The sequence below is a fragment of the Gorilla gorilla genome, chromosome 8 (assembly GCF_029281585.2).
Source record: "Gorilla gorilla gorilla isolate KB3781 chromosome 8, NHGRI_mGorGor1-v2.1_pri, whole genome shotgun sequence".
NCBI lineage: Eukaryota > Metazoa > Chordata > Mammalia > Primates > Hominidae > Gorilla > Gorilla gorilla.
In genome coordinates, this window is record NC_073232.2 from 83,762,143 (window position 1) to 83,790,121 (window position 27,979).

Genomic DNA, 27,979 nt, shown 5'->3' on the forward strand with positions numbered 1-27,979 from the left:
GTATTCAATTATCTAAGAACTCTTTGACTCCCTTCAGATCATGTAAATATTCTCCTGTTTTATTTTAGAAATTTTAATTTTACCTTTTTTTTTTTTTTTTTGAGACAGAGTCTTGCTCTGTCACCCAGGCTGGAGTGTAGTGACACGATCTCAGCTCACCGCAGCCTCTGCCTCCTGGGTTCCAGCAATTCTGTCTCAGCTTCCCAAGTAGCTGGGACTACAGGAGGCAAGCACTGCCACGCCCAGCTAATTTTTGTATTTTTAGTAGAGACAGGGTTTCACCATGTTGGCCAGTATGGTCTTGATCTCCTGACCTGGTGATCCACCCGCTTCGTTCTCCCATAGTGCTGGGATTACAGGCATGAGCCACCGCACCCATCCAAGTTTTACCTTTTAAGCTTAGGTACGTGATCCAATTTGAGGTGAATTTTGTGTATGAGTAAGTTAATAATCAATGTTCATTTTTTCTCATATGGATATCCAGTTTTTCCGGTACCATTTGTTGAAAAGACTGTCTTTCCCCTATTGACTTACTATGGCCACTTTGTCAAAAATTACTTGCCCATAGACATGCGGGTTCATTTATTTTGTTCCATTGATCCAAATGTTGATCCTTTAATAATAATGTAGCTTTATAGTCAGTCTTGAAATTTTATAGTTTGAATATTCCAACTTTGTTGTTCTTCTTCAAAAATTTTTTGCATTCTAAGTCCTTTGTGTTTTTATATAAATTTTAGAATAAGTTATGTAAGTGCCTGCTGGGATTTTCTTTTTTTTGAGACAGGGTCTTACTATGTCACCCAGACTGAAGTGCAGTGGCGTGATCACAGGTCATTGCATCCTCAACCACCCAGACTCAAGCAATCCTCCTGTCTCAGCCTTCCAAGTAACTGAGACCACAGGTGCACACCACCACACCTGGCTATTTTGCTGCTGTTTGTTTTTGTAGAGATGGGGTTTCACCACATAGCCCAGGCTGATCTTGAATTCCTGGGCTCAAGCAGTCTTCCCACCTCAGCCTCCAAAAGTGCTGGGATTATAGGTGTGAGCCATCGTGCCCCACCCATGCTGGGATTTCAGTTAAGATTACATTGTATCTGTGGAACAATTTGGGAAAAATGGTCGTCATCATATTTAGTCTTGTAGTTCATAGACATAGTGTATCTCCATTTATTTGCGTCTTTAATTTTCAGCATAACATTCAGCAATGTTTTTATAGTTTTAATTGTATAGGTGCCTTGCATGTATTATGTTAAATTTATCCCTAACTAGTCCATGTTTTTGATACTATAGTAAATGGTGTGTGTGTGTGTGTATTTTTTCTTGTTGTTGTTTAGACAAAGCCTCACTCTGTCACCCAGACTGGAGTGCAGTGGTATAATCATAGCTCACTACAGCCTTGACCTCCTGAGCTCAAGCAGTCCTCCTGTCTCAGCCTCCCAAGTAGCTGGGATGACAGTGTGCACCACGACACCCAGCTAATTTTTTTTTTTTTGGTCTTGCTGTGTTGCCCAGGCTGGTCTCAAACTCCTGGACTCAAGTGATCTTCCCTTCTCAGCCTCTCAAAGTGCTGGAATTACAGGCATGAGCCACCGTGCCCAGCCAGAGGTATTGTTTTTGATACTATAGTAAATATTTTATTTCAATTTCCAGGTGGTTATTGCTAGTATGCAGAAAATATTTTTTTGCATTAACCTATGCTAAAGTCACTTACTATTTTGATTTGCCTTTCATAAAGATTCCTTAAACGTTTCTACATACACAATCATGTCATCTGCAGATAGACAGTTTTATTTCTTCTTTTCAATCTGTATGGTTTTCTTTGCCTTTTTCTTGCCTATTGTACTGGCCAGGACTTCCAGTGTAATGTTTAATAGAAATCCTGAGACTGGACATCCTTGCCTTATTTTCAATCTGAGGAGAAAGCATTCAGTTGTTCATCATTAACAGACAATGTTAGCTGAAGGTTTTTCAGAGCTTGTGTACTCTACCAGGATGAAGAAGGTCCCTTCTATTTCCAGTTTGCTAAGAGTTTTAAAATTGTGAATGGATGGCGAATTTTGTTATTTTTCTGCATCTAATAAGAGAATCATATATGGTTTTTCTCCTTTGTTCTGTTAAGATGGTAGGTATGTTGATTTTTTTAGTGTTAAACCAAGCTTGCATTCTTGGGATAAACCCCACTTAGTCATGATGCATTATCCTTGTTATATATTGCTGAATTCAATTTGCCAAAAATTTAACTAAGGATGTTTGCATCTGTATTCAGTGAGGTATACTGTATTCAGTGAGGTATTCCTTTCAATGTCATTGTCTGGGCTCAGACAATGACTAGAAAAGTCATCTTTCTTTATTTTTAGAATGAGTTTGTGGGTGTTTGTTATTATTTTTTCCTTAAATATTTGATAGAATTTACTGCTGAAGCCACCTCAGTCTGAAGTTTCTTTGCAGGAAGTTTTAATTCATAATTAAATTTCCTTAGCATATATAGGGCTTTTTTCTTTTTTCTTTTTTTGAGACAGAGTGTCACAGTGTCTCCCGGGCTGGAGTGCAATGGTGCGATCTCAGCTCACTGCAGCCTTTGCCTCCCGGGTTCAAGCAATTCTCCTGCGTCAACCTCCCAAGTAGCTGGGATTACAGGCGCCTACCACCATGCCCAGCTAATTTTTTGTATTTTCAGTAGAGACAGGCTGGTCCCAAACTCCTGAGATGAGGATAATTTTTTGTATTTTTAGTAGAGACGGGGTTTCACTATGTTGGCCAGGCTGGTCTCAAACTCCTGACCTCGTAATTCACCCACCTCGGCCTCCCAACGTGCTGGGATTACAAGTGTGAGCCACCGTGCCTGGCCTTCTTTCTATAGTTTCTTGAATCACTATGGTTAATCTGTGGCATTCAACCGATTTGTCCATTTTATCTATGCCATTAAATTTATTTACATAATTATAATCTTTTTTTGTTTTAATGTCTGCAAGATCTGTGGTGATATCTATTTCATTCCTAATGTTGGTAATTTTTTCTTTTCCTGCTTGCTCTTATTGTTTGTTTGTTTGTTTGTTTGTTTGTTTGTTTTGAGACAGGTTCTCATTCTGTCACCCAGATCAGGCTGGAATACAGTAGCGATCATAACTCACTCAGCCCCAAACTCCTGGTCTCAGGCAGTCCTCCTGCCTCAGCCTTTCAAATTGTTGGGATTACAGGCATGAGCCACTGTGTTCAGCCTCTTTTAATTCCTATATGTATTAGCCAGTTGAGGTGGCTTGCTTGAACCCAAGAGTTCTGGGCAACACAGCAAGACCTCATCTCTACAAATAATTTTAAAAATTAGCTGGGGCATGGTGGCGCACACCTGTGGTCTCAGCTACTTGAGAGGCTGAGACAGGTGGATCACTTGAGCCCAGGCAGTCAAGGCTTCGGTGAGCCGTGATCCCGCCACTGCACTCCGGCCCAGGTGACACTGTGAGACTCTGTCTCAAAAAAATAAACTATAGAAAATCTGAGTAGCCCTATATATAGTAAGGAAATTTAATTATCAATTAAATTGTCACCTGGGTAACAGAGTGAGACCACGTCTCAAGGGAAGGGGAGGGGAGGGGAGGGTCTTGTATTTATTATTTCCTTCCTTTTACTTTGTTTTACTTTGGTTTAATTTGGTTTACATTGGTTTAATTTGTTCTTCTTTTACTATTTTTTTTCTACTGAATCATCATTATTGTTCTACCACTCAAATCACTGCATTGCTGTTGCTAAATGACCAATAGACCAACAGATCCTTGCATAGAAACAAAAAAAAAGCCCTTGCTTTTCAATATTACCAAAGGGAAATGTATAGTCAGAACTGCAAGAAAACTGCCTTGTGATCCGGCTTCTGTCACATTTTAGTTTACAATACAGGAGCATAAAGTAGCTACTCAACTACCTCAAAAATAAGAGAATCATTTACCTTTCTGTATATAACCTAATTAAAACCATGTCAGATCCAGCAAAACTGATTTTCATCTCTCCTCAGTAGATATAGGAGTATATATTGATATTTCTACTTCATGACTAGATAGGGGACTAAATTAAAATTCGCTACTCAGTTCTCAGTTGTAAGGCCCACAGTTGCACATGGGTAGGTGGGTAGTTGCACATGCACAGAGTTGGTGGTCACAACTCTGCTTTCTTGCCCTTCTGCTTAAAATGGAGCTATTTAATCTTATTTATTTATTTATTTAGAAATAGGGTCTGCTCTGTCACCTTGGCTGGAGTGCAGTGGCACAATCATGGCTCACTGCAGCCTAGAACTCCTGGGCTCAAGTGATGTTCCCACCTTAGCCTCCTGAGTAGCTGGGACTATAGACACACACAACCACGTTCTGCCAATTTTGAAATTTTTTGTAGAAATGAGGTCTCCTTATGTTGCCCAGGCTGGTCTTGAACTGCTGGCCTCAAACAGTCCTCCCACCTCAGCCTCCCACGTGCTAGGATTACAGGCAAGAGCCACAGCGCCAGGCTGGAACTATGTAAGACAGCACTTAGCCCTGCATGTATGTGTTACTAACAATGGTTGTGTAGATCACTCCTCCAAAGGGAAAGTCTCTCTAGATGGGTTTTTGCCCCAGTTAAGCAATAGCTTCCTCCAAACGGTGCTCACCTATCCATTGACTGCGATATTTGAAGACAAAGTGAGTCTTCACTCACCATCACCATTCCCCATGTCCCCTTTCCCTGGGAGCGCACACACATAGGAGGGCAGTGCTGCTTCCTCCACAGCAGTGACAGCCGGCCAGGATTTATGAAATGTCTCTCAAGGAAATGTGCTCTCTTCCATGCTCAGAGACGCCACGTGGTCACAGTGCAGTCTTCATGCAGTTGTAGCTTAGACTTCCAGATTCAAAGGTCAGAAACCAGCTTGGAATTTTCCTGATCCTAACTCAAACCTGGCATAAGTCAAAGTTTAAATCCAACAGGTTCCAAAGGAAATCAGATTAAACACATGTGCTGCTTGGTCATGCAAGGACCCTGGAGTAGAAAAGTAGGTATTGCCGTCTTGGTCATGAAAGCTACAACATCACCTGCAAGAGGACAGGCACTTAGATCTGTTCACTGCTGTGCCCTCAACTCCTGGAATAGGACCTGGTGCAGAGTGTGATCAGAAAGTATTTATTGAGTGTCAGGTACAGTGGCTCATGCCTGTAATCCTAACACATTGGAAGACCAAGGTGGGAGGATCACTTGAGCCCAGGAGTTTGAGACCAGCCTGGGTGACACAGGGAGACCCTATCTCTATAAAAAATAAACTTAAAAAAAAAATTGGGCCGGGCACAATGGCTCACGCCTGTAATCCCAGCTCTTTGGGAAACTGAAGCGGATGGATCATCTGAGGTGAGGAGTTCGAGACCAGCCTGGCCAACATGGTGAAACCCCCATCTCTACTAAAAATACAAAAATTAGCCGGGCATGGTGGCGGGCACCTGTAATCCCAGCTACTCGGGAGGCTGAGGCAGGAGAATCACTTGAACCCAGGAGGTGGAGGTTGCAGTGAGGCGAGATTGCACCACTGCACTCCAGCCTGGGCAACAGAGTGAGACTTGGTCTACACACTTTGTAATCTAAAACATTCTCTACCAATACCTCAATCAGTGAATTCTTGCTTTATTGATACATTCTAGTATTCAGTTGTGATTTTAATATGCTATTTTGGTACTTTCTGCTTTCAGTTTTCATTGCTGTGGCTATTGCCTTAAACAGAAACAAAAAACTAAAACAATTTTACAACCATCCAAAAGAGGCTTGGAAACTTTTTTTTGGCTGGATATCCATAGCACAATTTAATTCAGTAAACATAAACAGTTAAAATTATTCCAGTACACAGCCATGTTTTAAAAAAGAGATTACACCCAATTTTGGCAACAACACTCAGGAAATAAGCATTCTTTTACATTTGGTTCAAACTTTCTGAATGGCAGTTGTGCAACACTTGTTGTGAAAAACTTTAGAATATTATAAACATGTTAATCCCGTATTTCCATTTCTGTGAATTCATCCAAAAGAAATAACCATGGATATGGGTAGAGACAGAGCCATATGGAATGCACACCGCAGTGGTGAACACATGGCCCAGCTCTGCCATCAAGGAGAAGGTGAGAACATGGGGGAAGATTTTATCGAAGTTTCTTTTCTGGGGCATGTGCTCAGGTTAAACACCTGCTGTGTATCTCTAGCTTCTGACTCCTACCCCTGGCCAGCTCTGTTACTCTAGTACACTGCTAGGCAGGCAGAGTATGGCCAAAGTATTCACAACAGTGCATCACTAAATCAACTGGGATCCACACAATGGAATATCCTAATGCATCATTAAAAATCACATTGTAAAAGAAGATTTTATAACAGAAAAAAATGCACTGTATATGATACATTTTTAAAATGTTACTTATGCCAGTCACAATAAAAGACAAATACTGTCTGATTACACTTATATGGGATAGAGTAGTCAATATTATAGAGACAGAAGGTAGAAATGGGTCTGGGTGGAAATTAGAATGAGATGTTCTTAGCGTTTCAGTTTTACAAGATGAAAAGAGTAATGGAGACAGATGGCAGTGGTGGTTGCATGACATTATGAATGTACATAATTAAAAATGGGTAAGATGGCACAGTGAGATACCATCTCACACCAGTCAAAATGGCTATTACTAAAAAGTCAAAAAAATAACAGATGCTGGGGAGCTTGTAGAGAAAAGGGAATGCTTATACACTGCTAGTGGCAGTGTAAGTTAGTCCAGCCACTGTGGCAATTCCTCAAAGAACTTAGAACTATCATTTGACCCAGCAATCCCATTACTGGGTATATACCCAAAGGAATATAAATTGTTCTGCCTTAAAGACACATGCATGTGATTGTTCATTGCAGCACTCTTTATAATAACAAAGACATGGAATCAACCTAAATGCTCATCAACAGTAGACTGGATAAAGAAAATGTGGTTCATATACACCATGGAATACTATGCAGCCATAAAAAAGAACGAGATTATTTCCTTTGCAGGAACATGAATGGAGCTGGAGGCCATCATCCTTAGTAAACTAACACAGGAGCAGAAAACCAAATACCACATGTTCTCATGTGTAAGTGGGAGCTAAATGATGAGAACACATGGACACAAAGAGGGGAACAACAGACACTGAAGCCTCCTTGAGGGAGGAGGGTAAGAGGAAGGAGAAGATCAGAAAAGATAACTACCAGGTACTATGGTAGCTTAGTACCTGGGTGATGAAATAATCTGTACACCCAACCCTCATGACAGAAGTTTACCTGTGTAACAAACCTGCACATGTATCCCTGAAACTAAAAGTTTTTTAAAAAGTTATTTAATATATATATATATTTTTTGAGATGGAATTTCGCTCTTGTTTCCCAGGCTGGAGTGCGGTGGCGCAATTTCGGCTCACCACAACCTCCGCCTCCCAGGTTCAAGCTATTCCCCTGCCTCAGCCTCCCTAGTAGCTGGGATTACAGGCTTGTGCCACCACGCCCAGCTAATTTTGTATTTTTCGTAGAGACGGGGTTTCTCCATGTTGGTCAGGCTGGTCTCGAACTCCCGACCTCAGGTGATCCGCCCGCCTTGGCCTCCCAAAGTGCTAGGATTACAGGCATGAGCCACTGCGCCCGGCAAAAAGTTATTTAATATTAATGGGACAATACTCATTGCAAGAATCAGACTTCAATTGCTAGCATAAGTAAATGACAGGCAGGAGATACTGAAAATGCAATCTTATAGACATTCAAGGAGAGGACGCAGGACATTTCTGTGTCATAAATGTACTATGGAAAATAAAAATGAGAAAAATGGAAATAAAATACAAGAAAAGGTTATGATGATAAATTTCATATTATTTTACCACAATAAAAAAATTTTAATAAATTATAAATGGTGTGATATGTTTTGGCTGCGTTCCACCCAGATCTCATCTTGAACTATAGCTCCCACAATTCCCACGTGTTGTGGCTGGGACCCTGTGGGAGATAATTGAATCATGGGGGCAGTTTACCCCATACTGTTCTCTTGGTGGTGAATAAGTCTCATGAGAGTTGATGGTTTGATAAGGGGTTTCCCCTTTTGCTTGGCTCTCATTCTCTCTTGACTGCCACCATGTAAGATGTGCCTTTTGCCTTCCACCATGATTGTGAGGCTTCCCAGCCACATGGAACTGTGAGTCCATTAAACCTTTTTCTTTACAAATTACCCAGTCTCGAGTATGTCTTTATCAGCAGTGAGAGAACAGACTAATATGAGTGTGATCTAATTACCATAAAGGGAGAATGAGGACTATTGACACCAAAATATGAGATTGGGATTACAGCTCGTTTTTATTTTCTTTTTCTGTTTATCTTTCCAGTTTTCTATGATGAATGTTTCATAATCAGAAAACAAAATTAAATGTTTCCAGCCCCACAAAAAATAACCAGTTTTTTACTTTTTTTTTTTTTCCGAGATGAAGTCTCACTTTATCTCCCAGGCTGGAGTGCAGTGGTGCAATCACGACTCACTGCAACCTCCGCCTCCCAGGCTGAAGTGATCCTCCCACCTCAGCCTCCTGAGTAGCTGAAACTGCAGGAATGCACCACCATGCCAGGCTAGTTTTTTTATCTTTTTTGGTAGAGACGGTGTTTCAACATGTTGCCCAGGCTGGTCTCAAACTCCTGGACTCAAGCAGTTCACCTGCCTCAGCCTCCCAAAGTGTTGGGATTACAGGCATGAGCCACTGTGCCCAGCCATTTACTTTTAATCTTAGTAATTTATACAGAACCAGTTGTCTGGTGTTGTGGTCTCTCCCTACTCTGAGTCGACTGGATTGTGTAGATTGGGCTTGGGCACAGTGGGTGGAGCCCAGAGCAAGGTGAACCACCTGGAGGCTCCCGTGCCTCAATCCTGCAGCAGGCACAGGCACGGGACTTTGTTGACAGTGAAAAAGTGCTTGTTGCAGACAGCCTGAAACAGACGCAAACTCGGGGAAGTGACAGTTACATGCGCAAAGAGACCTGAAGGAATCTGTAAGTATCACCAGCTAACAAGCGACACAGCTCTACCTGTACATCCTACTTCAGTGCCTTAATATAAAGAAAACAAATACTTCACAATCAAATAATTTGCTGCAATGTAAAGAAATTTGTGAAAATGGTATATACTATGTGGAATCTGTATGTCCCCAGAGATGAGACTGGAAAGACAGTTATCATGAAACCAGTCTTTGGCCTTTGGCGGTTTCCAGTTTTTCCGCACTTTCAAACACAAGTCCACGTGAGCCAGCCGCAGCATTTCAGGATCATGTGAAAGGGATCATCATCCCTGGACTCTAGGAAATTGAGGTGTGGGAAAGGTGAAGGAACTGGCCCTAGGGTGTTGTATGCAAGTTGGAAGCAAAGAGACAGCTAAGACCACATCTCCTGATTCCCAGTCCAAGGCACTTTTAATGACCTACAATGCCTGGAAGGAAAGGTGGTAAGAAATGATAGGAAAAAGCCTAAGAGCTAAGCTAAAGGAAAGAGGCTGGGAGCACTGACTCATGCCTGTAATCCTGGCATTTTAGGAGGCAAGGCAGGAGGACGGCTTGAGCCTAGGAGTTTGAGGCTACAGAGAGCCATGATCGCACCACTGAACTCCAGCATGGGCAACAGAACAAGACCCCAACTCTTAAAAAAAAAAAGTAAAAAGGAATACTCTATTGGGATAATGATAAGGGTAATTTTCCCATTTCCTCAGCATAGTGCCCTCTGAAGATGTGTTCTACAAGATGGGGGGCAGAGGCACATACCCCAGGATGAGATGGCTTACTAGGAGGTAAAATAAAATCTTCTATGGTTCATTTTGTCGCAAAACAGGGAGAATGGCTTGGTACCCTCACATTGTACTACATTAGACAGCCCATGGATCAGCAATGATCCATGTGGTGCCCTGAATTGGGTGTGAGGGCACCATAGTGAGAAGGATGTAGGGCCCACATGCATTAGTTTGCACAGACAGGGGTTTACAAGTACCTAATTAACATGATTTTTTTTTTTTTTTAGTGAGACAGTCTCTCACTCTGTTGCCCAGGCTGGAGTGCAGTGGCGCAATCTCGGCTCACTGCAAGCTCCGCCTCCTGGGTTCAAGCGATTCTCCTGCCTCAGCATCCCAAGTAGCTGGGACTACAGGCGCCCACCACCACACCCGGCTAATTTTGTTTTTGTATTTTTAGTAGAGACAGGGTTTCACCGTGTTAGCTAGGACGGTCTTGATCTCCTGACCTCGTGATCTGCCTGCCTCAGCGTCCCAAAGGGCTGGGATTACAGGTGTGAGCCACCGCGACCAGCCAATATGAATTATCTTACATAGCTTTACTAAACCCTTAGTCAAGTGCAAGGTAAACGTAATGGCAATATAATTGATTCTAACAAGAAGGAACCAAACAAAAAAATTTTTTTTAGATAGAGTCTTGCTCTGTTGCCCAGGCTGGAGTGCAGTGGCATAATCACAGCTTACTGTGGCCACAAACTCCTGAGTTCAAGCCATCGTCCCACCTCAACCTCTCAAGTAGCTGGGACCACAGGCACACACTACTACGCTTGGCTAATTTTTAAATTTTTTGTAGAGAGGGGGTGTCCCTACCTTGCCCAGGCTGGTTTTGAACTCCTGTGCTTAAGCAGTCCTCCCACCTTAACCTCCCAAAGTGTTGGGATTACAGGCATGAGCCACCACACTCAGCCAAAAACTTTTTTTGGGGGGGGGTAGGGGGGACGGGGTCTCCCTCTGTTGCCCAGACTGGAGTGCAGTGGCACAATCTTGGATCACTGCAGCCTCAAACTCCCTGAGCTCAAATGATCCTCTCACCTCAGCCTCCCAAGTAGCTGGGACTAAAGGCACATGCCACTATGCCTGGCTAATTTTTGTATTTTTTGTAGAGATAGGGTCTGGCCATTTTGCCCACACTGGTCTTGAACTCCTGGGCTCAGGTGATCCACCCGCCTCAGCCTCCCAAAGTGCTAGGATTACAGGCATGGGCCACTGCGCTCAACCAAAAATAATTTTTTAATTATCAAGAACATTTGAAATATAAAATTATATCCTGTACTTTTTTGTTGTTGTTAATTGAGACAGGGTCTTGCTCTGTGGCCCAGGCTGGAGTGCAGTGGTACAATCATAGCTCACTGCAGCCTCGAACTCCTGGGCTCCAAGGATCCTCCTGCCTCAGCCTCTCAAGTAGCTGGGACTACAGGAATGCACCACCATGTCTAGCTAACTTTAATTATTTTGCTTTTGTAGAGACAGGATCTGGCTATGTTGACCAGCCTGGTTTCCAACTCCTGGCCTCAAGCAGTCCTCCTGCCTCAGCCTCCGAAAGTGTTGGGATGATAGGCATGAGTCACTGTGCCTTCCAATCCTCTTTTGTTTTGTTTTGTTTTGTTTTGTTGAGACAGGGTTTCACCATGTTGCCCAGGCTGGTCTCGAACTCCTGGACTCAAGCAATCCTCCCACCTCGGCCTCCCAAAGTACTAAGATTACAGGCGTGAGCCACCATTCCTAGCCAATCCTCTGTTTTTAATAGTGAACTCGCCCTGGTGAATAATATAACTTAAGATGTTAGCTAATCATAGTAGTGTGTTTGTATAATTTAAAACTATACATATATTAAGACTGCTCAAAAAGTAATCACACTACAAAGGCTAAGCAATCAAAAAAGCTTGGAGAAGACACACAAATGACCAACAGTTGTATGAAAAATGCTCAGCATCACTCATCATCAGCAAAATGCAAAGCAAAACTACAGTGAGATATTGCACCCCAGTTACAATGGCTATTGTCAAAAAGACAAAAAATAACAAATCTTGGTGAGGATACAGGGAAAGGGGATATACACTGTTGGTGAGAATGTGAGTTAATACAGCCATGGAAAACCATATGAAAGTTCCTCAAAAAACTACAAATCAAAACTACCTTTGATCTAGCAAGCCCACTGCTAGTATATATCCAAAAGAAAGAAGCATATCAAAGAGGTACTGTACTTATATGTTTATTGGAGCACAATTCACAACAGCCAAAATATCAACCCCAGTGCCTATCAGCAAATGAATGGATAAAGAAAATATGGTACATATACATGATGGACTATTATTCAGCCATAAAAGATGAAATCCTGTCATTTGCAGCAACATGAGTTGACCTGGAGGACATTATGTGAAATGAAATAAGCCAGGCACAGAAAGACAAATACCACGTGATCTCTCTAATATGTGGGAAACTTAAAACAGTTGATCTCATGGAGTTAGAGAAAAGAATGGTGGTTCCCAGCTGGGTGCAGTGGCTCGTGCCTGTAATCCCAGCACTTTGGGAGGCTAAGGCGGGCGGATCAGAAGGTCAGGAGATCGAGACCATCCTGGCTAACATGGTGAAACCCTGCCTCTACTAAAAATACAAAAAATTAGCTGGGCGTGGTGGCGGGCGTCTGCAGTCCCAGCTACTCGGAAGGCTGAGGCAGGAGAATGGCGTGAACCCGGGAGGTGGAGCTTGCAGTGAGTGGAGATTGCACCACTGCACTCCAGCCTGGGCGACAGAGCGAGACTCTGTCTCAAAAAAAAAAAAAAAGAATGGTGGTTCCCAGAAGCTAAGGAAGGGTAGAGGAAAGGAAAGGGAGGATGAGGAGAGGTTAATGGGTATAAAAATACAGTTAGAATAAGTTCTAGCGTTTGCTAGTACAGTAGGATGACTATAGTTAATAGTAGTTTACTGTATATTTCAAAATAGCTAGAAGATTTGAAATGTGCCTAGCACAAAGAAATGATAAGTGTTTGAGGGGATGGATATCCTAATACTCTGATTTAATCGTTACACATTATATGCATCTATCTAAATATCACGTGTGGCCTGTTAGCTTGGTTGGTTAGAGCATGGTGCTGATAACACTAAGGTCACAAGTTCAATCCCCATACAGACAAGTTCAATCCCCATACAGGCCATGGGATGAAACATTTGGGGCTTCATTTACCCGAATGAAGAGCTTTTAATTCAAGTGGTCCAAATCACCCCTGCACTGAATCCAAAATTCAGACGTTCTCTTATTGGCCAGACACTGTGGTTCACTCCTGTAATTTCAGCACTTTGGGAGGCCGAGGCAGGCAGATCACCTGAGGTCAGGAGTGTGAGACCAGCCTGGCCAACATGGTGAAACCCTGTCTCTACTAAAAATACAAAAATTAGCTGGTAGAGATCACACCATTACACTCCAGCCTGGGCAACAGAGCGAAACTCTGTCTCTAAATAAATAAATAAATAACACATGTACTCCAGAAATATGTATAACTATCATGTATCAATAAAAAATTAGTTTTTAACAAAGACTTGGAGGCTGGGCACAGTGGCTCATGCCTGCAATCTCATCACTTTGGGAGGCTGAGACAGGAGAATCGCTTGAGCCGAGGAGTTCGAGACCAGCCTAAGCAACATAGTGAGACCTCATCTCTACAGAAAATTCAAAAATTAGCTGGGTATGGTGGTGTGTGCCTGCAGTCCCAGCTACTTGGGAGAGTGAGGCAGAAGTATCTTGAGCCCAGGAGTTCGAGGCTGCAGAGAGCTTTGATGGTGCCACTGCACTTCAGCCTGGGTGACACCCAGATTCTGTCTCTGAAAAAGAAAAACAAAAAACCCACTGCTCTTCCTCTCCACCTGTCATCCACAAGCCTCCCAGGTAGATTCTCCATCACCCAGAGGCAGGTGGGGAATTCCTCCACCCTCACAGTCCACTGAGTCCGAGTGTGCTTCCTCACAGGACCTGAGTGATTGCTGACCTATCTCATGTGGAGGGCCATTCTTCCTTGAGACACTGTTTCTGTTTTCCTGATTTTCCTGTAACCATCCAAACCAATCACTCTTTTTCCCTTTGTGGCCACTTTTCCTTACTTTAGCCGTGAGCCACTGCCTTGCAGATGTAGCCTTTCCCTCTGCATGGCTGATTCTCAAATCTTTGTCTCCAGGCTTGGACTCCCCCATATACCCCAGTCTCTGTCTGTCCAAATGTTTACAAGATTCCCACACGTTCCCCTAAGCTTAATGTGTGTTAAACAACACCTCCTTTCCCACCCACCTTCCCTGTTTTCCTGGCCTGGTTGAAGATCACTATTTTCAGGACTGCTGAGGCAAGGACTCTGAGATCACTCTCACCCTCCCTCTCTAATTGACCATCGTCATCCAAGCTGTCACAGACACCTGTCAATATTGCCTTCCAGGGGTCCCCTAGACTTCACCGTTTCCTTTTTGTTCTTTTTGCCCCTACTCTGAGCCCTTGCCAGGTCACATCCGCATGGCTGCTACTTCCTTTCGTCTGGCTGCCTTCTCTCAAGCTGAAATGAGCTCTTATCTGCCGGTAGCCCATTAGTCTCACATTATATATGTCACTCAGGCTCCCCCACAGATGCCCTGTTCCCACTAGAATATTGGCTTCATTGGGTCCCTGCCCTCCACACCTCTTCCAGGCTCCCTCTCTGTCCAGACTCTCACACCTCACACATCCTCTTCCCTCCTCCCCATGGGCTCGCTCCGTCACGCAGGCTGGAGTGCAGTGACACGATCGTAGCTCACTGCAGCCTCAAACTCTCAGGCTCAAGTGATCCTCCCACCTCAGCCTCCCAAGTAGCCAGGACTACAGGTGCACATTACCATGCCCAGCTATTTTTAACTTTTTAGTTGAGATGGAGTCTCACTGTGTTGCTCAAGCTGGTCTTGAACTCCTGGGCTCAGGCGATCCTCCCACTTTGGCCTCCCAAAGTGCTGGGATCACAGGCATGCATGAGCCACCGTGCCCAGCCTCCCACCTCCTCCTCTTTTGCGTGCTCTGCCATCAGGCAATCTGTGATCCTGCTCCATTCTAGCTCTGCCATGTGTTAGTGCTTTGATCTTAGACAAACTAACAGCTCCAAAACCTCAATTTCTTTGTCCATAAAATTATTACTACCTCGGCCAGGCACGGTGACTCATGCCTGTAATCCCAGCACTTTGGGAGGCCGAGGCGGGTGGATCACTTGAGGTCAGGAGTACCAGACCAGCCTGCCCAACATCGTGAAACCCCGTCTCTACTAAAATACAAAAATTAGCTGGACGTGATGGTGGTCGCCTGTAATCCCAGCTAGTCAGGAGGCTGAGGCAGGAGAATCACTTGAACCCGGGAGGCAGAGGTTGCAGTGAGCCAAGATCGTGCCATTGCATTCCAGCCTGGGCAGCAGAGCAAGACTCCATCTCAGAAAAAAAAAAAAATATATATATATATATATACACACACACACACACACATATGCACATCAATATGTATATATATACATATGTGTATATATATACATATACGTATATGTATATATGTATATATATATACATATACATATGTATATATGTATATATGTATATATATATACATATACGTATATGTATATATACACGTATATATATATAAATATACACACACACATATATATATATATATATATAACCTTATTTTGGGTTTGTTGAAAGGATGAAAATGGCATCATGCATGGAAGGTTATTTAGCCCAGTACCTAGCACAAAGATCTGAATTGTGCCTCGTTTTAGGATTAGCAAAACGTGATTGGCAAAATCAGAGTCTATGGCAAACACCCAGTTGGGTGAGTGAGTCACAGGAATAGGTGCTTAATGTTTGTTGGCTTAACAACTTGCAAGCTCTAACATAATCTCCGTCCTCTGCTAACATTATCTGATAGCTCAGATGCTGAAACATTTCATTCTTCTTTAAACTCCGTGGCGTTTATGCGCGTGAGCCGCCACACCTGGGCTGACTCTTTTTTGTAATTCTTTCACAGATGTTCCATCTGTCTAACTAGTTTTCAAGTTCCTTGAGGACAAGGATAATGATATTATTACAGCTGACATTTCTTGAATGTGGACTATGAGCTAGCATTTTCAATTTATAAACTCGCTTAACCCGCACCACAGCCTGATGAGGGAGCTTGCTGTCGTCATCCCTGAGTTATGAATCAGGAAGCAGAGGCCCAGGTTGCCAGCGTGTTACCCGAGGGCACAAGGTTAGCGAGCAGCAGCACTGAAGCACTGCAGCCCAGCCCAGCAGCAAGGTGTGTTGCCGTGTACTGCTTCCTAGGGTGCGGGACTGCACGCCCTCAGGTGAGTAGGAGAGAACTTACTCACTGATTCCCTGACTGATAGAAACCCTTACCTTTTGCAGCTACACCTGCTTTTCTAGCAGACGCCTGGGCTCCTGGACATATTGCTCTGAGGCTATTTGACAGCACTCCTGCCATCCTCCCGGCCCCCTAAGATAAAACTTTCTTTAAAGAGCGTCCTAAAAACCAGATTTACACACAAAAGCCAGGATGACTCCTAGCAGATGTTTTGCTACCTGAAGGTTGTTATGTCATGTAGAAAATAAAGGAGGAAAGAAAGAAAAGGAGGAGGGGAGAGGGCATGTGGGAGAAGGGGTGAGGACAGTGAACAGACCAGGGAGTACCAGAAAGACCAGCTCTTCCCAAACAGCTTCTGCCATGATGCTTGCTTCATGCTAAATGACCCACAAACTTCATTCATGTGTGGGTTTGCCCTTGTGCCTTCTTGGTCCCCCAAGCAGGGACAGAGTTCTGCTCGGAGAAGCTGGAATGAACCGAAAGCCAGGGAAGGAGCTGGTGGAAACCCAAGCAGGCCTCCCTCAAGTGGCATGATCTCAGGAAATGGAAATATTGTACAAAGAAGCAAGATGCCTGGCGCCAACTTCCATGCTGTGCTGAATGACAGATCCAAGATGGTTGGCCAGGTATGGTGGCTCACGCCTGTAATCCCAGCACTTTGGGAGGCCGAGGCAGGTGGATCACTTGAGGTCAGGAGTTCAAGACCAACCTGGCCAACATGGTGAAACCCCGTCTCTACTAAAAATCCAAAAATTAGCCAGGTGTAGTGGCGTGTGCCTGTAATCCCAGCTACTCAGGAGGCTGAGGCAGGAGAATCACTTAAACCTGAGAGGCAGAGGCTGCAGTGAGCCGAGATTGCACCACTGCACTCCAGGCTGGGCAACAGAGTGAGACTCTGTCTCTCATAAAGAAAAAAAAAAGGCATATGAAACATGAATTTTAAGTAAAAAATTACACAGGATGTGTTACTGTACTGGAAACTAACTTTGGAAAATAGGAGTAGATTTCCTGCACCTTATATCAACTCCTTCTGTGATAGAAATGAAACCCACTCTAATGATCCCAAGCATATCTGTGAAGTCTTACAAGGGGTCAGACTGGCAGCACCATCCACAGGGACATTACCTCTAAGGATCATATATCAAGAGTCAGATCCCAATCAGGAAATTTCTTCCACCATTGTCAGTACAAAGGGCACTCAGCAAGCATCTTTTCCAAATGGACATCTACCCAGAAGTATCCACGTAACCCAATCATCAATACTCAGAAACAAGAAGATATTAGAACTGTTCTTTCTTGCAGGGGTGAAAATAAGGAGGATTAGGAAGATGAAGCCATGGCAATGAACGATAAGTAGCACAAACCTTACCTAATCTTTGTCTCATTTAACTGGGTAAACAGCAGCTCTGACACAATTATATGCCCCCAGATGCTGCTGTGACATTACTAGGTTACAGTGAACACAGTATCAGCTGATGCCATTGGAATAAACGTGCAGAATTCCAAAACCAAAGTGTTTGCATGTAATATATATTTCATGTTCCTGTCCCCTCAAACCTGTCTTGAAGCTGATTTCATGTAGCATCCTCTAGACTTGAAGGAACGTCACTCCACATTTCAAAGAGTAACAGCATGTATTTTCACAATTTACTCCTTAGCAGGGGGGAATTAGAGCATTAACTGTAGGAAATTTTTCTCTTGTACAATAAACTGAAAGCTTTGTAACCATAAAATGACAATTTTCATTAAAAAGCACGCTTACTTTTGGTATTGCCAGTTACGTAAAGGATAAATGTCTTCGGGCAAAAGGACACGTGGCCATAACCTTTTCCTGACAAGTCTGTCTCCAGTTTTCTCCAAGCAATGTCAGATTTTATATTTGTCCAAAAGAAACAAATGGGAATGCCTCATGAGTTGTTCCTGTGGATTTTTAGTTCAATACTACATGACACTTGTATATTAGGCTCCTAAATACTGTGCAACACAGCAACAGTGATGAGAGTCACTACTCCTAGACCACACTTGAATTAGTGTCTCTTCCATCCACCCACGTTTTTTGGCTCTTCTTCCTCTGATCTCCCCTTCCTTGAGGCTCAGCACTCCCCCTAACACCCTAGTGGTTCTCAACCTGGGCAATTATGCCCCCAGGAGACATTTTTGGTTGTTGCAACTAGGGGATGCCACTGGCATGTAGTGGGTAGAGGCTAGGGATTCTGCTAAACATCCTACAAGGCACAGGACAGCCCCCCAAAACAAAAATGATCTAGCTCCACATGCCAATAGTACTGTGGCTGAGAAAACCTGCAATATGCTAACCAAACCACTTTTAATTAAAAGAAGAAAAAAGCCTTTTCAAGAACTTACAACGGCTCTTATTAGATTATAAATTGTAACCTCCTCAGCCTTACTTTCAACACCTTTCCCAATCCATTTCTAACCTACCTGTCACCTGAACTGAGCAAACCTATGCTGAGTTCCCCCATGTGCAGGAGGTGCAAAGCTACTGAAAGAGGAAGAGGGTTCGGTGCTTTCCAGAAGCCCATTCACGGGTGCAGGAGACGGAGAAACTGGAGCATGTGGCTAGCACCCAGTAGGTATCAGGAATGGTCTTTCCTTTCTTCCTAATTAGCTCTAATTCCAGGCTGACTGTGATGGGTGGATAAAGAGTGGTGGATCTTAGTGTTTTCCCCACATCATAATCTGTGCTCTTGTTTGTCTTTTAATCTATTAGGAAAATTTGAAAGACTAGGTTTTTTTCTATTTGACATAGATCTACCTTTCTTTCTTTCCTTCCTTCCTTCTTTCCTTCCTTCCTTCCCTCTTTTTTTTTCTTTTTTTTTTTTTGAGACAGAGTTTCACTGTTGTCGCCCAGGCTGGAGTGCAATGGTACCATCTCAGCTCACCGCAACCTCCGCCTCCCAGGTCCAAGGGATTCTCCTGCCTCAGCCTCCTGAGTAGCTGGGATTACAGGCATGCACCACTACATCCAGCTAATTTTGTATTTTTAGTAGAGATGGGGTTTCTCCATGTTGGTCAGGCTGGTCTCGAACTCCCGACCTCAGGTGATCTGCCCACCTCAGCCTCCCAAAGTGCTGGGATTACAGGCACGAGCCACCATGCCTGGCCTTCTTTCCTCTTTCTTTTTAAGAAACATGGTCTTTCGCCTGTAATCCTAGCACTCTGGGAGGCCGAGGCGGGAGGATCACCTGAGGTCGAGAGTTCAAGACCAACCTGATCAACATGGAGAAACCCCGTCTCTACTGAAAATACAAAATTAGCCAGGCGTCATGGTGCATGCCTATAATCCCAGCTACTCAGGAGGCTGAGGCAGGAGAATTGCTTGAACCCAGGAGGCGGAGGTTGCGGTGAGCCGAGGTCATGCCATTGCACTCCAGCCTGGGCAACAAGAGTGAAACTCAGTCTCAAAAAAAAAGAAACAGGATCTTACTCTGTCACCCATGCTGGAGTGCAGTGGTGCAGTCATGGCTCACTGCAGCCTGGAATCCCTGGGCTCAAGTGATCTTCCTGCCTCAGCCTCCCAAATAGCTGAGACTACACATCCCAGGTAATTATTTTTATTTTTATTTTTGTAGAGACAGGGTCTCACTATGTTTCCCAAGCTGGTCTCGAATTCCTGACCTCAAGCAATCTTCCTGCCTCGGCTTCTCAAAGTGCTGGGATTACAGGCATGAGCCACCGTGCCCCGCCTCCTTACCTTTATAATTTCTAATAAATATTGTTTTGGTTATACTGAATAAGCATGCCGTACTAACAAGAAGCTTTTAGGCTAGCATGTCTCAAAATGTTTTAGCAATTTTCTACTCAGCCTTATGTGTTCATGATCTCTCTGCTCTTGCTACTAATTGAGAAATTAATATTGTTCTCAGTGGCTATGATGTAGATTGAATTGTTCAGCCACAGATTTTTCATCCTGAGATGCCCTTGGGTGCCTGCTAGTTGTTTTTCTTAGGTTGGCTGTTGTGTTCTTCATCTTAAAATATTAACATGTCGGGGCAGGTGCAGTGGCTCATGCCTATAATCCCAGCACTTTGGGAGGCTGAGGCAAGTGGATCACCTGAGGTCAGGAGTTCGAGACCAGCCTGGCCAACATGGAGAAACCCCGTCTCTACCAAAAATACAAAAATTAGCCAGGCATGGTGGTGCATGCCTGCAGTGCCAGCTCCTCAGGAGGCTGAGACAGGAGAATCACTTGAACTCAGGAGACGGAGGTTGCAGTGAGCCGAGATGGCGCCACTGCACTCCAGCCTGGGTGACAGAGCAAGACTCTGTCTCAAAAAAAAAAAAAAAGATTAAGATGTCAAAGTATTAACCTGCTGTTCTGATAGAAAAATAGCAATGAGGATGGGCGTGGTGGCTTACGCCTGTAATCCCAGCACTCTGGGAGGCCGAGGCAGGTGGGTCATGAGGTCAGGAGATCGAGACCATCCTGGCCAATATGGCAAAACCCCATCTCTACTAAAAACACAAAAATTAGCCAGGCGTGGTGGCGTGTGCCTGTAGTCCCAGCTACTCAAGAGGCTGAGGCAGAGAATCGCTTGAACCTGGGAGGCGGAGGTTGCAGTGAGCCAAGATCACGCCATTGCACTCCAGCCTGGACGACAAGAGCAAAACTCCGTCTCAAAAAAATAAATAAATAAATAAATAAAATAAAAAATAACAATGAAGGCTGGGTGGGGTGACTCACACCTGTAATCCTAGCATTTTGGGAGGCCGAGGCGGGCAGATCGCTTGAGCCCAGGAGTTTGAAACCAGCCTGGGCAACATATTGAGACTATGTCTACAAAAAATACAAAAATTAGCTAGGCATGGTGGCGTGCACCTGTAGACCTGTCCCAGCTACTCAGGAGGCTGAGGCAGGAGGATCACTTGCACCCAGGGAGATCAAGGCTTCTGTGAGCCGTGATCATGCCACTGCTCTCCAGGCCTGGGTGACAGTGAGACCCTGTCTCAAAACAAAGCAAAACAAAAGACAGCGATGAAAACAGGCTTCCAATAAAAAAAATAAGAAAAGACTGCTAATTTGTCAGGCTCAAATAGCCCATGTGTTCAGGGAGTAAGAGAAATACCATGCATAAAAGCTCTATACAGCCAAGAACATCTGCAAATTGATTATCACAGTTTGCCATGGACTACATGGAAGTGAAGTGACTTCATTTTACCTCCACTCTCCTAGGTAGGATATAAACAATTCTATTATGAAACATTTCCAGGAAAGTCTTCACACTGTCTCTCAGACAACTCTTTCTAGTGTTAATGGAAATAGATAACACATTTCAACCCATATCCAAAACTGGACCTTCCATCATGTCTACACACATTGGCCATATATCTGTTAAACAAGGAATATTATGCTTGTATTCAGGCAAAAATTGCTCCAAAAGCTAATATATGTTGTAGTTAAGATCTCAGCCCTGGTGCCAGATTATCTGAGTTTGAATCCTTGTGTGATCTCTCTAAAGCATCTTTTCTCCTATTTAAATGGGTATAATAGTCGGGCACAGTGGCTCACCCCTATAATCCCAGCACTTTAGGAGGCCAAAGCGGGCGGATCACTTGAGGTCAGGAGTTTGAGACCAACCTGGCCAACATGGTGAAACCTCGTCTCTACTAAAAATATAAAACAAATTAGCCAGGCATGGTGGTGGCTGCCTGTAATCCCAGCTACTTGGGAGGCTGAGGCAGGAGAATCACTTGAACCTGGGAGGCAGAGGTTGTAGTGAGTTGAGATCGCACCACTGCACTCCAGCCTGGGTGACAAGAGCAAAACTCCGTCTCAAAAATAATAATAATAATAATGGAATGAATATTAGAATACTAGCTTGAATAAATAATAGAGCTTACATTAGAAGTCTTAACAAACAGCATATTTACTTTGAAAATGCTCTAAGCAGTATGTCTGCAAGCACATGTAACCCGCTGAGTAAAGCAGTTGTTAAGCAGAAAATAAACATAGATTTTTAATGAACCATGTGGCAATGATAAATAAAAAATAAATTGTATAAGCGAATGCCAAAATAAAGATCTAAGAAAAACAAATATGAGACAAGACTACTGCTTCTGGCCATGAAGCAGTAACTGGTACTGGACTTGTTGCCCTACTGCAATAAACAGCAGGACACTAGAGAAGATATATGAAACAATTGTTTCAGACTCTGAACAACAGACAAAGCGGAACTGTAACCCCCGAGAGAAGTGAAACAAGGCAAGACCCACGATCACCCCAGCTTTCTTTCTGAAGCTGCTTTGCAGATTGTGATACAGGAGGGGAACTCAGGCAGGGCGTGGCATCTCAGGCAGGGCGTGGCAGCCTTGCTGCTTTGATGAGACAGAGCAGAAGTAGGGATGAGGGAGGGCAGCTGGAATTTCCAGGGCAGGGTACCACAGATGAGTAAGCTAGACAGAGCAAGAGCTCGAAATCCACATGGGAGCCCTCTTGCATCTTTGGCTCACGCACAACGTAAAACTCTGTGAGGCCAAGCAAAGAGCATCTACTAGGAAACTGTAAGAGGAGCAGTCCCCAGAGATCTGAGAGGTGTTCAGGTTCTGAACAGACAAAGCCTAAAGACCTCGAAAGGATACTGTTCTGAAAACTTATGTGATTGTAGGAGTGGCATCATATTATTTGAAGGTACACTGATAAACTGAAGATGCATTCCATAAACCTACAGCAACAATTGTTTTTTAAAAAGGAGTGTTATTCACCAATGGAGAATATAAAATGAAATACTGAAAAATACTCAACTAATCCAAAAAGGCAGGAAAAGAAAAAAAAAATAACATATGGTATAAATAGAAAACAAATAGCAAGACGGTAGATTTAAACCTAACCGTATCAGTAATTATACTAAATGTATATGAATTAAGCATTCCAATTATAAATCAAAGATTATCCAATTGGGTAATAAAGTAAGGTCTGACTCTCTGGTGTCTACAAGAAATCCACTTTATACAGACACAAGAATGTTAAAAGTAAAAGGATGGAAAAAGGTAAACATGAGACATAAGAAAGGTGGATTGACTGTATCCATTTCTGGCAAAACACACTTTAGGACAAGAAATATTACCAGACATAAGGAGGAACATTTCACAATGATAAACTATCAAGTCACTAAGAAAAAATAACATTCCTAAATGTGAATGCACCCAGTTGTAGAACTTCAAAAGACTTGAAGTGAAAACTGACAGAATTTGAAAGGGGAAAAAGACAAATCCGTAATTTAAGTTGCATATTTCACCACCTTCTCTTGTATTGATAGAAATAGCAGACAGAAAACTGGTATGAATACAGAAGACTTGAACAGCGCTATCAGCTAACTGGATCCAATTAACTTTTACAGAATGCTCCACCCTGCAATGGCAGACTAAACAGTGTTTTCAGTGCAGATGGAACGTTCATCATATGCTGGGCCATGAAACTAGTCTCAATAAATCCAGCAGGATTGAAATCACATACTGGGCTTCTCCAACAAAATGCAATTTAATTAGAAATCAGTAACTGAAACTGGAACTCTTCTACACTGCTGGTAAGAATGTGAAATGTTACAATCACTTTGAAAACAGTTGTCAGTTTTTTTAAATAATGAAGTCAAACATATAAACAATTGCACTTCTTGGTATTTACCTAAGAAGAATGAAAACATATGTTCATACAAAACATACACATAAATGATTTTAATCATCTTTATAATTTTCAAAAACTGGAAACAACCAACCAAATATTCATCAATAGATAACTAGATAAACTAACTACAGTTACAAAAAAACAACAACAACGAGGCCAGGTGCAATGGCTCATGCCTGTAATCTCAGCACTTTGAGAGACTGAGGTGGAGCACCACATGAAGCCAGGAGTTTGAGACCAACCTGAGCAACATAGTGAAACCCTGTCTCCGCAAAAAATTAAATAAAAAAAATTAGCCAGACATGGTGGCCCTCACTTGTAGTCCTAGCTACTCAGGCGGCTGAGGCAAGGAAGAGTGCCTGAGCCCAGGAGTTTGAAGCTGCAGTGAGCCATGATTGTGCCACTGTACTCCAGCCTGAGAAACAGAGCAAGACCCTGTCTGTTTTTTAAAAAAGAATGGAATAATACTCAACAATACAAATGAGCAAACTACTAACACATACAACATTGATAAATCCCTGAAACATGCTGAAAGGCCAGACATAAAGAGTATATTGTTATGATTACATTTATAGAAAATTCTAGAAAATGTAAAACTAATCAATAGTGACACAAAGCAAATCAGTCATTCCCTGGTGCCAAGAGTTGGGTTGGGATTGTTGCAAGGAGACATGAAGGAACTTTGGGGGACGATGGAAATGTTCTGTATCTTGAATATGGTGAGATTATATTTGTGAAAACTCATTGAAAGGTGCACCTAAAATGGGTGTGCTTATTTTACGTTAATTACACTTCAACAAATTTCTGTTCCATTGGTCTATGTGTCTGCTTTTGTACCAGTACCATGCTGTTTTGGTTACTGTAGCCCTGTAGCATAGTTTGAAGTTGAGTAATATGATGCCTCCAGCTTTGTTCTTTTTGCTTAGAATTCCCTTGGCTATTCAGGCTCTTTTTTTTTTTTTTTTTTTCATAAGAACTTCTAAATAGTTTTTTCTAGTTCCATGAAGAATGTCATTGGTAGTTTGATAGGAGTGGTGTTAAATATGTAAGTTGCTTTGGGCAGTATGGCCGTTATAATGATATTGATTCTTCCTATCCACAAACATGGAATGTTTTTTCCATTTGTTTGAGTCATCTCTGATTTCCTTGAGTAGTGTTTTGTAATTCTTCTTGTAGAGATCTTTCACCTCGCTGGTTAGATGTATTCTTAGGTATTTTTTTCTTTTTGTGGCAATTGTGAATGGGATTGCATTCCTGATTTGGCTCTCAGCTTGGATGTTGTTGGTGTTTAGGAATGCTATTGATTTTTGTACGTTAATTTTGTATCCTGAAACTTTGCTGAAGTTACCAGATCAAGGAGTTTTAGGGCAGAGACTATGGGGTTTTCTAGATATAGAATCATATCATCTGTAAACAGGGATAGTTTGACTTCCTCTCTTCCTATTTGGATGCCTTTTATTTCTTCCTCCTGCCTCATTGCTCTGGCCAGGACTTCCAGTACTATACTGAATAGGAGTGGTTCCTTGTCTTGTGGCAGTTTTCAAGGGGAATGCTTCCAGCTTTTACCCAGTCAGTATGATGTTGGCTGTGGGTTTGTCATAGATAGCTCTTATTATTTTGACGTATATTCCTTCAATGCCTTGTTTATTGAGAGTTTTTAACATGAAGGGATGTTGAATTTTATCAAAAGCCTTTCTGCATCTATTGAGATCATTATGCTTTTTGTTTTTAGTTCTGTTTATGTGACGAATCACATTTATTGATTTCCGTGTGTTGAACCAATCTTTTTTTTTTTAATTTGTATATATTTTTTCTTTTTTTATTTGTGTATTGAACTAGCCTTGCATCCCAGGGGTAAAGTCTACTCGATCATGGTGGATTCGCTTTTTGATGTGCTACTGGATTCAGTTTGCCAGTGTTTTGTTAAGGATTTTTGCATCCATGTTCATTAAGGATATTGACCTGAAGATTTTTTTGTTGTTGTGTTTTGCCAGGTTTTGGTATCAGGATGACGCTGGCCTCATAAAATGAGTTGGAGAGGAGACCCTCCCCTCAATTTTTGGAATAGTTTCAGTAGGAATGCTACCAGCTCTTCTTTATACATCTGGTAGAATTCAGCTGTGAATCCATCTGGTCCTGGGCTTTTCTTGGTTGGTAGGCTTTTTATTACTGCTTCAATTTGAGAACTCATTATTAGTCTGTTCAGGGATGCAATTTCTTCCTAGTTCAATCTTGGGAGGTGGTATGTGTCCAGGAATTTATCCATTTCTTCTAGATTTTCTAGTTTGTGCGCATAGGGTTTTTATATTTCTGTGTAGATGGTGGTAATTTCATCTTTCTCATTTCTAATTGTGTATATTTGGTTCTTCTCTCTTTTTTCTTTTTTCTTCTTTTTTTTTTTTTCTGACAGAGTCTCACCCTGAGGCCCAGGCTGGAGTGCTGTGACGTGATCTTGGCTCACTGCAACCTCTGCCTCCCGGATTCAAGCAATTCTCCTGCCTCAACCTCCCAAGTAACTGGGATTACAGGTATGCGCCACCACACACAACTAATTTTTGTATTTTTTAGTCGACATGGGGTTTCTCCATTTTGGCCAGGCTGGTCTCAAACTCCTGGCTGCAAGTGATCCACCTGCCTCGGCCTCCCAAAGTCCTGAAATTACAGGCGTGAGCCACCCCTGCCAAACTCTTTTTTCTTTATTAGTCTAGCTAGTGGTCTATCTTACTAACTTTTCCAAAGAAACAATTCCTGGGTTCATTGACCTTTTGTATAGTTTTTTGCTTCTCAATTTCCTTCAGTTCAGCTCTGATTTGGGTTATTTCTGGTCTTCTGCTAAATTTGGGTTTGGTTTGCTGTTGCTTGTCTAGTTCCTCTAGTTGTGATATTAGGTTCTTAATTTGAGATCTAACTTTTTGATGTGGACGTTTAGTGCTATTAATATAAACTTCCCTCAACACTGCCTTAGCTATGTCCCTGGAGAGTCTGATATGCTGTATCTTTGTTCTCATTAGTTTCAAATATTTCTTGATTTCTGCCTCAATTTCATTATTTATCCAAAAGTCATTCAGGAGCAGAACAACCCAAATATCTATCAACAGAGGAATGGATAAACAAAATGTAGTTTGTATATACAGTGGAATATTATTCAGCCTTAAAAAGAAATGAAGTTTTGACATGTGATATGATATGGATGAACTTTGAAAAGATTAAGCTAAGTGAAATAAGCCAGACACAAAAGGACAAATATTGTATGAATACAATATTTGTACTTTGAAAAGATTAAGAGAACTTTGAAAAGATTAAGCTAAGAGAAATAAGCCAGACACAAAAGGACAAGTGTTTTATGAATATTCATAAAGACATAAAGTAGAATAGAGGTTATCAGGGGCTGGGGTAGGGTAAAATGGTGATTTGTTGATTAATGGGTATAGAGTTTCTGTTTGTAATGATGAGGCTGGGGGCGGTGGCTCACGCCTGTAATCCCAGCACTTTGGGAGGCAGAGACGGGCGGATCACCTGAGGTTCGGAATTCGAGACCAGCCTGACCAACATGGAGAAACCCTGTCTCTACTAAAAAATACAAAATTAGCCAGGCGTGGTGGCACATGCCTGTAATCCCAGCTACTCGGGAGGCTGAGGCAGGAGAATCGCTTGAACCCGGGAGGCAGAGGTTGTGGTGAGCCAAGATCACACCACTGCACTCCAGCCTGGGCAACAAGAGCAAAACTCCATCTCAAAAAAAAAAAAAAAAGTATTATAGGGGATAACTTATTTATCAATATCTGTATGCCAACAAATTAGATAACTTTTATTTATTTATTTATTTTTGGAGACAGGGTCTCACTGTTGCCCAGGCTGGAGTGCAGTGGTGCAATCTCAGCTCACTGCAGCCTCTGCCTTCAAGGCTCAAGCAATCCATCTGCCTCAGCCTCCCAAGTAGCTGGGACTACAGGTCCCAGCTGGCTAAAAGTTAAATAGCTTAGATGAGATAGACAGATGGCTAAAAAGCCACAACTACTGAAACTGGCTTAAGAAGAAAGGGACAATTTAAATAAATCTATAACAAAGAGATTAAATTAATCATCAGAAAACTACCACGATGAAAATTCTAGGCCCAGGTAACTTCACTTGTGAATTCTACCAAACACTTAAATAGTA

At 42.6% G+C, this 27,979-nt stretch overlaps 1 protein-coding gene and 1 long non-coding RNA gene across 4 annotated transcripts in view; one reads left to right on the forward strand and one right to left on the reverse strand.

Annotated features, from left to right (window-relative positions):
* The window catches only part of CCNY (cyclin Y), a 320,349-nt gene that overhangs the window by 246,088 nt on the left and 46,282 nt on the right, over nt 1-27,979 (reverse strand). The gene's annotated exons all lie outside the window — the stretch shown is intronic.
* Nucleotides 1,615-26,325, forward strand: LOC134759217 (uncharacterized). The gene is made up of 4 exons (XR_010135235.1): nt 1,615-6,125; nt 8,383-16,805; nt 23,538-23,723; nt 25,816-26,325. It is a non-coding gene; the product is annotated as an uncharacterized lncRNA (long non-coding RNA).